This window comes from Ostrinia nubilalis, chromosome 2 (genome assembly GCF_963855985.1).
Source record: "Ostrinia nubilalis chromosome 2, ilOstNubi1.1, whole genome shotgun sequence".
In the NCBI taxonomy this organism is placed as follows: domain Eukaryota; kingdom Metazoa; phylum Arthropoda; class Insecta; order Lepidoptera; family Crambidae; genus Ostrinia; species Ostrinia nubilalis.
The window spans coordinates 13970515-13983045 of record NC_087089.1 but is presented as its reverse complement, the minus strand read 5'-3'; positions in this window follow the sequence as shown (position 1 = coordinate 13983045).

The following is a 12531-nucleotide window of genomic DNA, read 5'->3' as shown; positions in this document are numbered from 1 at the left end:
ACCATACCTATATGTATTAGTTGTTGCCGCGACTTCTTAGTGAAATACATAGTTTGAATAATTTTCCCGTCTTCGCAAAATTTTTCGTTAATGCTCTGCTCCTAATAGTCGTTGCACTATGTCAGTAGCCTTCCTCGATTGGGTATCCAAGACAAAAACATTTCTTTAAATAGGACGCGCTAATTTCAGGAACTACTGGTTCCTGACCTGAGATTAGCGCGTCCAACCTATCAATCAAACAAAGAAACATTTTAATTTATAATATTAGCTAGTATAGATAGTCTAGAACCTTGTAACTACTCAATATTAAATAAAAATGAGCCATACATCGTTTCAATCTAATACGTCATTAAAAATCATACACAATTTTCGCCATAAAATCTTATCCCCTTTTATTTCTCGCAACCTGGGGCAAGCCCGCGGAAGAACATTACTCATTTTTGTGGTCGGTTAGACTGGGAATTTGTTACATACACGGTTTTTCGGTTCGGCCCCTGAATTTACGACGTGATGTTGTGCTTTATTCGGGAATTTTCGAGTAAGAACTCTTTAAGTGTTTTGCACTCTTGTATTAGGGCAACGCTTTGAGGTTTACCTATCTGTTTAGGAGGGATCACTTACTGAAAATAAGCTGATACTTTTATACTCGTATCAGTTATTATAGCACATTCTTTTAGACATTATATTTATAGGTACCCAACAAAGCAGTCCTTTTTAATAAGCGTAGGTAGCTCCTAACTTATGAGAGTGGTCTTATGGTATCTGACCTTTTCCCTTTTTTACAGTTTCGTGGCCAAACAGTCACTAAAATCCGCCATTTTGTTTATTAGTGGAACAACGGAATTTCGAAATAAGTTATATACCTACCTAAAACTCTTTTAAACAAAAAGACATAAAAAGTGTTGATGTTTTCTTAAGTGCACAACTTGAAAAAATTTAAAGAAAATACTTGGATTTAAAAGAACAGCAAACAATTGTAGTATACTCGTAAAGGTGTGATGACATGCCAAGTCCAACTACGGTAATAAAAAAGTTTCTGAAATGTGAAAACAGATACAAAACTTGTGCGCTTTTGAATAGGTCCGGATTATAGTATTCGGGAAAGACAGCAGCAGGCAGCGAATTCCAGCTAATTTCTTTAGGATAAAAATGATAATGCTTCGACAAAGTGACCTAGTTATGAAACGATATGACTTGTTGTTAGTCTCGTTAAAATATACCGTCTTTATGTATAAAATAAAACACTGACAATGGTTAGCCAAGGAACCATTACCGCGTAAATGGTGATATTGTATGGCTAATGACGGAGGTCATTATAAGACATTTTTCTCATCTGATTTTATTCTTGTGGTACAGCATAATGTAATAATTCAAGGTAATGATATTAAAGAAAACTTCCTATGACATATTTCTACTTCTTGTAAATACTTAAACTAGGGCACAATAAACCGTCATGAAGCGGAAAATGTCGACGTGGGATCCTATAAGTCTAATGATGACAACGCCTGTCATTATCATCATCATTTCAGACATAGGACGTCCAGTGCTACATAAGCCTCTCCCAATAATTTCTCATATCTCATCATCATCATTTCAGCCACAGGAGGTCCATTACTGAATCTTCCCCAATGATATCCAGATTGACCGGTTGGTAGCGGTCTGCATCCAGCGCCTTCCCGCTACCTTTTTACCCCATCTGCCATCAGTTATGCGAACTACTCGTATATCGGTACCCTGCTCATTGCCACTTCAGCTTGCTAATCCGTCGCCATTTCTCAGCAGATGTTAAAAATACAATCCCCACGAATGTGTATGTGTATACCCGACGGATTAGCAAGCTGAAGTGGCAATGGGCAGGGCACATAGTACTCAGAACTGACGGCTGATGGGGCAGCAAGGTTCTCGAGTGGAGGCCGCGTACCGGAAAACGCATCGTGAGACGTCCAACCACAAGGTTGACCGACGACATCATAAAGGTAGCAGGAAGGCGTTAGACGCAGGCCGCTACCAATCGGGCGGCATGGAGAGCATTGGGGGAGGCCTGTGTTCAGCAGTGGACGTCCTATGGCAGAGATGATGATGATGATGATGCTGAATGTGTATAGGTACCCACCTACTTTGTATAGTATGTATTATAATACCTTAGCAAGCTGTTTATAAGCTGCAATTCAACTGGAATAACTCGGATCATCTAATTTAGCGTCATTTTTAGTTCATTATAACTCAAAACTGCTAAGCCAACATTCCCGTACATTTTTTTAAGCATGTACACTTAGTAGGCAAATAAAAAATTTGAATTTGAATTTGAACCGTCAATGAAAGTTTGCAGTTTAAACTCATTCTGTTTAGATTCCTTTGAACGATCAACAGCGCTTAATACAGTGTCTTAAAAAGAGGAGAAAGAAGAAATGAAATAAATTTTCCTAGGGTAAGAAGGGATTAAATGCTTTTGATCTTTTTATATTAGCCGTACTGTTAAGGTTTGCTGGCGTTTATTAAAAACAGTAAAGTATTTCTTAAGTAATATTATTTGTTACGTTTTAAATCATTGCTGTACAGTGTACTAACATAATTATGTTTATATTAGGTATTATAGGGTTGGAACTATACGGTTCCAGGTTTAATTCCTAGTAGATTGTTATAAATAAATAGAGGCAATAATTTTTACTCGACTGCACAAGAAGGAGGGCTATGTTTTTTAAGAATTTTATTTGCTGTAAAGATCTAACTAATCGATCATCGACCAAGTTGCAAAGTTGTAGTAATTATTCAGGATTTCATTTCACTTCTCAACGTCGATCAAAGTGAACATTTTAAAGGGGGAAACCTAAAATTTCCGATCAAAAAGCATATAAAAACTTCCAGCGCCCCGTCCCTAAATCTAGGAGCGTAAACTTTAATTATTTCCAACTTATTTTATTCAATTAACATTCAAATGTCCTGATACTGTTCCAGGGATATTCTTCGCGTTTGGTTTGAAAGGTTTCAGTGGAATATACGGTCGACTATTTTGTTCTGAAACGGATGAAGACTAAAAAAATTGAGATTGACCGACCAAAGTACTGTTTGACAAATTTAAGCTCGATTTTCAAATTCCGATTATTTTCATGATCATCTTTAGACGTTTTCACCATCAATCCCTAATTTTTAAGTGACCCCTTTGAAAACAAAATTCCTGTTATGTGTTATCATAGGGGTCACTTTAAAAATAGAGATTGATGTTGAAAACTGGCACTATTCTTTTAAAAAGCCCATTATAATAACTATGCAGATGAGAAAATCTTTTATGGTTCAAATTAAAAAGAAGCGTCATATTTACCCATATTTTCCCATTTCCTGAAAAATCTAAACTTTTATTCAATTAAGTACATCAAAAAAGTACTGTGATTTTAGGTTATTTTGTCTCTCTTTGAATCAAGGATGGGATGGTGATGAGTGATGACGATATTAAATTAACGTGTGTTGTCCAACTTTCCTCCCTTAAATCGTCATTAAAAGTCATTTGCATAATGCTACGAAAGCAAATTTTAATATTTATGAAAGAGCTATTGGAATACATTATTCTGTCAGTAGTAGTATACTCAAATATTTCAGTGAATGATTTTCAGGCTTTGGAATGGATCCGGTTCGATTTCTGAGACACTACTTGTATAATTAGATCTACTACGAGTATTTTTAGTTGACGAAGCAGTTAACCTGGTGTAGATTCTATCCGGTATTACAAACGTTAAATTGCATGAAAAAATACTACGGGTGTAATATTATTTTTTTTTATTTTATTAACAGGTTTTATTTTCGGTATGCCATACCGAGGTGGAACCTTTTAGATCTGCGTCATCCGACACGTTTAGTGAAATACCGGGGTGGTTGAATCTTGATTTGATCCATCCGCCCCGTTAAATGATATACCGGGGTGGTTGACACTTGATGTGTTCCATCCACCCCGTTGAACGCTAAGACTATGACTACCGGGGTCGTTGAAACACTTTTTCCCATCCACCCCGTTGACGGAGCAGATTTACCGGAGCCGTTGGGACTAACCCCCAAAAAGTAGTGTCAAGCCGAAGCCCAGAGGTAAAGTATCACTAGGCCTACCGAAATCACCGCGAATTTCGATAGTTTTCGAGTTATATTTTTTTTTTACAACTCTAATTACATCTTACGACATTCACAGGAAAATGGGACTTTCTTCACCTAGACAACATTTCTACAATAAAACAATTCGAATGCGCATTATTCTGATGTAACTTTTGGCCATTATTTGGTGTCTTTATGCTTATCCTTCAAGGCTTCCCATATCAGTTAAGAATGCCATAAAATGGTAGGCATTTACGGCGTTCGTGACATACTGATAAACAGTTCGACAAGTAAATAGTCACTTTGAGGTTGTTCTTAAACTGGACATCTTCGCTGAAGTATTGTAAAAGGCTATGTCAGCTCCCCTAGATAAAGATATGAAAATCGATTCGCTCACCGGACACCGACAATAGGCGGAGCACAGTTTGACGCTCGTTCGAGGCTCGCAACTCGGTCCACACTCCACGAATTTTGGCTCAGCACATGCTTTGCTCGTACTGGAACTTTTACTTTCTCTAGGGCCTAGCTAGGGGGACTGAGTCAGAACAGGTTACTATAAAGACGTAGGTATATTGCAAACATTGAAGTAATATTACTACGTAGTACATTATAAGTCAATGGTTGCAAAAAGACCTGACAATATTTTATCGAATATACACGTGTAGCTTTTACTCGCCAAACTTAAGATCCATGAACCCAAAAGTGACTGTAGTCTCATAAAAATGAACTTGAATTATCTCAGACCATAACGTAACGGGAAGCGTAAAATAAACAGAACCTCCACATGACCGTAATATTTCGTTTTCACTCGAAAACAAATTGTCATATACTTATTTGACTATCTTCTGAGTTGTTTTTGTGAGTTATTTCATTTGAAATAAAGGAGACAGGTAGGAAGTAGATACTTGAGTTGTAAAAACTACTGTTATGGTGTAAGAAAAAATTATACCTACCATCATGGGAGTATCAGTAAGTGACTACCTTCTTTTAAACATTTTTGAAACGATTTCAATAAAATATTGTAAGGCTTGAGTTACTTAAACATATTTTTGTCATGATAGACATGGCTTTACTTTAAAAGAAAAGAAAAGTAAATATTTAAAAAATAATTCTTAACCCTACAACAACAGTCGGAGAGTTTCAAATCAGTAAGTTAAGTTCTTTTCTTTTTGGTATTGGAATTACCTGTCTCAAACTGTGGGTAATAAATTACAGAAGACCGAGTGAATCCAGCTGTCTAGTCGAGTGCTTTAAAACTGTTTTATATGCTAAATAGCTTCTGCATTTTATTCGAATATTTAGTTTAGAATGTCGCGTACAGGTAACTTCTATTTACAATGAAATTTACCTATGTAAACGTAAAGTTATTAAAAGATTTTATCAACAAATATTGATAAAGGTAACGTTTTACATTAAAAACTTACCTCAAACTATTTTAAGCTTCTTTGATGGGACAAAAATTTGACTACAGATATGCAGATTTTTGTGTGTTGCGTTTGACTCTCCAAACATTAAAATTACGAAAAATATTTTTTTAACTAATTTAAATAAAAGACAAATTTTGGATTACCTAGATGATTGATTGATGATTCACTCACCTGATGGAAAAGATGAATCAAGCCGAATGTAAAATTGTTTTGGAAAGTGTAAAAGAGTTATTTAAGAGCCTTAGCAAAACGAATTATGCATTTCAGCATACTAGGATAGCCTCAGATTTTTGTGTAAATCGTATTCTTTGATCAAGACCTGTAAAAATACTGAATAAGAACCAAATGACTCAGCAGCAATGTGGGATGAAGATAGATGTACAGACGTGACAAAAAGTTAATGGGAAACTGACACTTTAGTCGGGTTTTTGTTCAGTTTTACGAATTTCGCTGTGAATTTATTTATTTACTTTGTTTTGACATGGGCTTTTAAATTACTAAGGTACAAGTATTTGAACTTCAAAGAGTTGATTTGTTTTTAAATAAATGATTTTCAAACAACTGTCTTCTTTCTCTCTTAACCGAAAGATATTGCATCTTGGGCTTAATTACACCACCTTATTTTAACCGTAAATAGTCACGGTTATGGTTAAAGAACCATAACCGGTGTTTTTTGTATGGAGTTTGACAGACTTGACGTTTGCTAAAGTTAAAGTAAGATGGTGCAACCCAGTCTTAGCTTTAACCTTTTGCCAATTTCTAAATTTTTATTCAAAATCGTACGAAACAACTGTATGCGACATTGTTTAATTTGTTAACCCGTCATCTGTGCATGAGCAAATAAAGTGGATGTATAATTATATGATTAAACAAACTAGACAAAAACAATGCATGTGCAATATTCTCAAATTAGAGGACCTATAAAAAAGCGCACCAGACGGAATATTGCGCCGCATTTAAGGGGTTAATACACTATTAGCCGTTCCTCATCAACCGCTGCTTCTAAAAGAAAATGAAATTTTGAGACTTGCAAAAATACTTTCGAAAGGCGATTGTAAATTGTAGCAGTCGCTTGTAACTGAACGGAGTTTTAATTGTATGAACGCGAACTGAAATTACGCATGATTTTGATGTTTTGTTTATAGGTAACATAATTATGTTGGTATAAACAAAATATTTTGAATTTCATGAAGGTTTTTATACCTAACAAAGTTTGTATTTTCTTGACGAGTCCTTTACTTAGTGTAATCGAAGCTCAACGACATCATCTACACTAATATTATAAAGAGGAAAACTTTGTTTGTTTGTTTGTTTGTTTGTTTGTTTGTTTGGTTGTAATGATAAGGCTCAAAAACTACTGGACCGATTTTAAAAATTCTTTCACCATTCGAAAGCTACATTACTCACGAGTAACATAGGCTAAATTTTATTTTGGAAAAAAATAGGGTCCCGTAAAATATTTGGGATTTTCATAAGACGTGGAACAGCGCCATCTATCGTCATTGGTTAAAATCTTCTCGCGCCTGACAAACATTTTTGAGGTTCGTAAATATTCATGAAGGCAAAGCCGTCAAACGCCATCTATCGACATCATTAGTAAATTAGTAACTAAATATGACATGTATGAATATGAGCGTCACCAAGGCGGGGGTGCACGTGCGGGAGGGGAGTTTAGATCTATGAGTAAGGTACCCGCGCGGCTCAGTCGCGAGGTCGGCTCCTTACGCAGCGGTCGTGCGCGAAGACTAATATTTTCCATTTTCTTAAATGTTTGAAAATGCCTAAGAGAGCCAGGTCTCAACTTTCGAAACATAGTTCTCAAGCACGGGCAGCAAAAATTCGTCGTTTGAGAGAATCTTCAACTGAACGTTCCCAACGCCTTGCTGAGCAAAGTCAGAGAAACTCTCAGGTACGCGCACGAGAGTCGAGTGTCGAACGTTCGCAACGCCTTGCTCAACAAAATCTGAGAACCTCTGAGTTACGTGCACGAGAGTCGAGCCTGGAGTGTTCCCAACGTCTTCATGGACAAAATGTAAGGACCTCTGACTTACGCGAACGAGAGTCAAGTGTCGAGCGTTCGCAACGCCTTCATGAACAAAATGTAAGGACCTCTGACATACGCGAACGAGAGTCAAGTCTCGAGCGTTCGCAACGCCTTCATGAACAAAATGTAAGGACCTCTGACTTACGCGAACGAGAGTCAAGTGTCGAACGTTCGCAACGCCTTGCCGAACAAAGTCTGAGAACCTCCGAGTTACGCGCTCAAGAGTCGAGGCTGGAGCGTTCCTAACGTCTTCACGAACAAAACGTAAGGACCTCTGACTTACGCGAACGAGAGTCAAGTGTCGAACGTTCGCAACGCCTTGCCGAACAAAGTCTGAGAACCTCCGAGTTACGCGCTCAAGAGTCGAGGCTGGAGCGTTCCCAACGTCTTCACGAACAAAACGTAAGGACCTCTGACTTACGCGAACGAGAGTCGAGTGTTGAGCGTTTGCAGCGACTTAGAGCTCAGGCAGAGAGACAGCAGTTGTCCACAAATAGAGTTCGCAATCGAATTTTAGCTAACAGCAACAGACTGGCTTTCAGATATGATCCGCAGGTTGATTATGCACAACAAGCGTCTGTCCAAATCGGAGTCATGAATAAGATCTGCTCTAACTGCTCTGCCAAGAAATGGACGGACGAACCTAATGGTATGTGCTGTGCTTCAGGTAAAGTTTGTCTTCCTAACCTTCAGGAGCCGCCACAACCAATAAAAAACCTTTTAACTTATAACCATCCATTATCTGGTCATTTTTTAACAAATATACGTAAATACAATAGTATTTTTCAAATGACTTCTTTTGGCGCAAAAGAAATCAGGGAAGGTAATTTTATGCCCACTTTTAAAATTGAAGGACAAGTGTATCATCTTATTGGTAGCCTTTTACCACCATCAGGCCAAAACCCACAGTTCTTGCAAATATATTTTATTTCGGATGCAGACCAGTTATCGTTGCGATCAAGTGTCGCACCAACCTTAAAAATGGATTTAATTCGCGAATTACAGACCGCTCTGAATAGTCATAACGTGTATATACGAAGTTTTAAACAAAACTTAGAACTCAACTCCTCAGATAATTTAAAGTTAATTGTTCATTCAGATCGCACTCCACAGACAGCACACAGAGGCAGATATAATGCTCCTACTGTAAATGAGGTAGCCGTTCTCTTGGTCGATGAAGACAAAGGTCCCAGGGATATAGTCTTACACGGTAGAGACGGACAGCTCAAAAGAGTTTCTGAGCTACATCGGTCCTATGATCCACTACAGTATCCTATAATGTTTGTGACAGGTGAAGACGGTTATTATTTGACTATCCCTCAGCAGGGTTCTGCGCGTAATAAAACTGTTTCGTGTATGCAATTTTATGCATTTAGATTAATGTTTAGAATTAACTCTTTCAATCCGTTACATTATTACAGAGACTTATTTAGTCAGTATTGTGTTGACATGATGGCGAAAATGATATCGGAACGATTAAATTATATTTCTCGGAATCAACAAAGACTGAGGGCTGATGACTACATTCATCTCAGAGATGCCTTAAATCAAGACGCAAATGTTGACCCATCAAATATCGGTCAACATGTCATATTGCCATCGTCATTTACAGGTTCTCCGCGTTTCATGCATGAGAAAACGCAGGACGCGATGACGTACGTCCGAAATTATGGTAGACCTGACTTATTTGTGACTTTTACATGTAACCCCGAATGGCCTGAAATTAAGGCGGAGCTGCTACCAGGACAACGGTCTTTCGACCGTCATGACATAATTTCACGTGTATTTCATTTAAAGATGAAGAAATTCATCAAATTATTTGTCAAAGAACAGATATTCGGTAAAGTAAAATGTTATATGGCAAGTGTGGAGTGGCAAAAGCGCGGTTTACCTCATTGTCATTTGCTATTCTGGCTAGAAAATAAAATACAACCAGATGAGATCGACAGTGTCATAGTTGCGGAGCTACCCGATCAAGAAATTGATCCGGTACTACACGACATTATAACTAAAAATATGGTACATGGACCCTGCGGAGAACATAATTTAGCTGCACCATGCATGAAGAACGGTGTCTGCACAAAAAAATACCCTCGCCGTTTTATGAACGATACCCAGACCGGAGAGGATGGGTATCCAGTTTATCGTAGGCGCGATACAGAAAATGGCGGTCGGAGCACTACGCTACAAATCAGGGGCAACATGGTGACAATAGATAATAGGTGGATTGTTCCATACTCCCCGCTACTATGTAAGACTTTTAACGCTCATATAAACGTGGAGTATTGCCACTCTGTCCAAGCCATTAAATATATATGTAAGTATATAAATAAAGGTTCAGATCAGGCAACTTTTAGCCTTAGAAACCCACACGATGAGGTCGAAAACTATTTAAATGGCAGGTACATAAGCACATCTGAAGCTGTCTGGCGCTTATTTGAATTTCCCATTCACGACCGGCATCCTACTGTAGTGCATTTGGCCGTTCATCTAGAAAACGGTCAAAGGGTGTATTTTACACCAGGAACAGCTCATCAAGTTGTCCAAAACCCACGCAATACCACATTACTGGCATTTTTTGCTCTCTGTAATGAAGACGAATTCGCGAAAACTCTTCTGTATCATGAAGTCCCGCAATACTATACATGGGCAAATAATAAATTTACTAGAAGGAGGCGTGGGGAAGATGTGGTTGGACATCCGGGGATAAAAAAAGATGACGCTTTAGGTAGAGTCTACGGGATACATCCATCACAATCAGAGTGTTTTTATCTTAGGATTCTACTGCACCACGTACGCGGTCCGACCTCATTTGCATACCTTAAAACTGTAAACGGTTCTGTCAAAGAGACGTATCAAGCAGCTTGCCGTGACCGAGGTTTACTTGAAAACGATGACCATTGGGGTAACACTTTAAGCGAAGCTTCGTTATCACATTGTCCAAAAAAACTAAGGGAGTTGTTCGTAGTCATACTTTTATTTTGTCAACCATCGGAACCATTGAAGTTATGGGATACTTTCAAAGATCAGTTCTGTGAAGATATTAGACATCGTATCAGACAGCAAAATCAGGATAACACTTTACCTTTCACTGAAGTCATTTATAATGAAGGATTAATTGAAATAGAAAACAAACTTCTAGAATTAAATGACAAAAATTTGAGTGATTTTGGATTACCTTCTCCCGTTCGTACCCAGAATAATACTATTGACACAATAGTACAACAGTATAACAGAAATGATCTAACAGCGTTTGTAAATGACAATGTGCCAAAATTAGTACCAGATCAAAGACATGCTTATGAGACTATTGTGGATAGCGTGAACAATAACATGGGGAGATTATTTTTTTTGGACGCACCAGGAGGCACCGGAAAGACTTTTCTCGCAAATTTGATACTTGCTAAGATACGGCAATCAGGGAAAATAGCGATTGCAGTTGCTTCGTCAGGAATTGCTGCAACTCTCTTGAACGAAGGAAAAACTGCTCACTCTACGTTTAAACTCCCGCTATCCGTATCTTTAGATCAACGGTCTACGTGCTCTATTCGGAAAAATGGGCCTCTTGGTAAGTTACTGCAAGACGCGTCGTTGGTAATATGGGATGAATGCACCATGAGTCATAGAGCTCATGTGGAGGCCGTGGACCGTACTTTAAAAGACCTCCGAAGCTCTGCTAATGTCATGGGTGGTATCACTTTTGTATTTGCTGGAGATTTCCGACAAACGCTTCCAGTTGTCAACAGAGGTACGCGAGCAGACATTATGAAGGCATGTTTAAAATCGTCTCAACTTTGGACATCTGTTCAACATCTGAATTTGCGCACCAATATGAGAGCTCATCTACATGGAAATACGCATAGCAATTTTCCACAACAGCTGCTGAAACTTGGAGAATGAATTTTTCCATCTTTAAATTTGGGCACCGATTATGCAGTTACTTTGGATGAGTCTATAGGCCAAATAGTCCATGATTTAGATAGTCTGATAGATACTATATATCCCGACATTGAAAACTTACATCAAAATGATTTTCGTTGGCTGTGTTGTAGAGCAATAGTTTCTCCCAGGAATGAAACAGTCAACGAAATAAACAATTTAATTATGCAGAAAGTACCGGGTGAAGTTAAGTGCTATAAATCCATAGACACCGTCACTAACATCGAGGACGCAGTGCACTACCCCCAGGAATTTTTAAATTCTCTGAACCCCGCTGGGCTACCACCTCATGAACTGTCGTTAAAAGTTGGCACGCCGATAATGCTCCTCAGAAATTTAAGCCCCCCCAACATGTGTAATGGCACGAGACTTCTTATAAAGGAGCTAAAAGATAATTTAATAGTAGCGAAGATTATCACTGGCCCTGCAGCTGGTGAATTAGCTCATATACCAAGAATACCCATGATTCCCACTGATTTGCCTATACCCTTCAAAAGGCTTCAATTTCCCGTAAAAATTTCTTTCGCACTAACGATAAACAAATCCCAGGGCCAAACATTCAAATTAGTAGGAATTGATTTACGAAAAGAATGTTTTACGCATGGGCAACTTTACGTTGCCCTATCACGGGTCGGGGCTCCCGACCATCAGTATATTTTGTTACCTGAAAATAATTTAACGTCAAATGTTGTTTATAGAGAAGCTCTACAATAAAATAATAAAATTAATAATAATAATACTCATCACAAAATCTCAGAAACTACAATTGCTATAAGTCTCAGTCTCTCCTTTTAGAACGTAGGTGCTCACTAAGTTACTAGGAATTTTGCAAAATTCAACCCCTAAAAGAGTAAAAAGGGGGTTAGAAGTTTGTATGAAAGTCCTGTTTTTGAAGTTCTTACTTCTCTTAAGTCTTAAGTCTCTTGACTTAAAATTTAAAATGTATACTCTCTAGATGTTGTGGTGGTGTACTAATAATGTACCTATCCTTAGAAATCAATTAGGGGGCTAAGGGGATAAAACGAGGTCCACGCGTACGAAGTC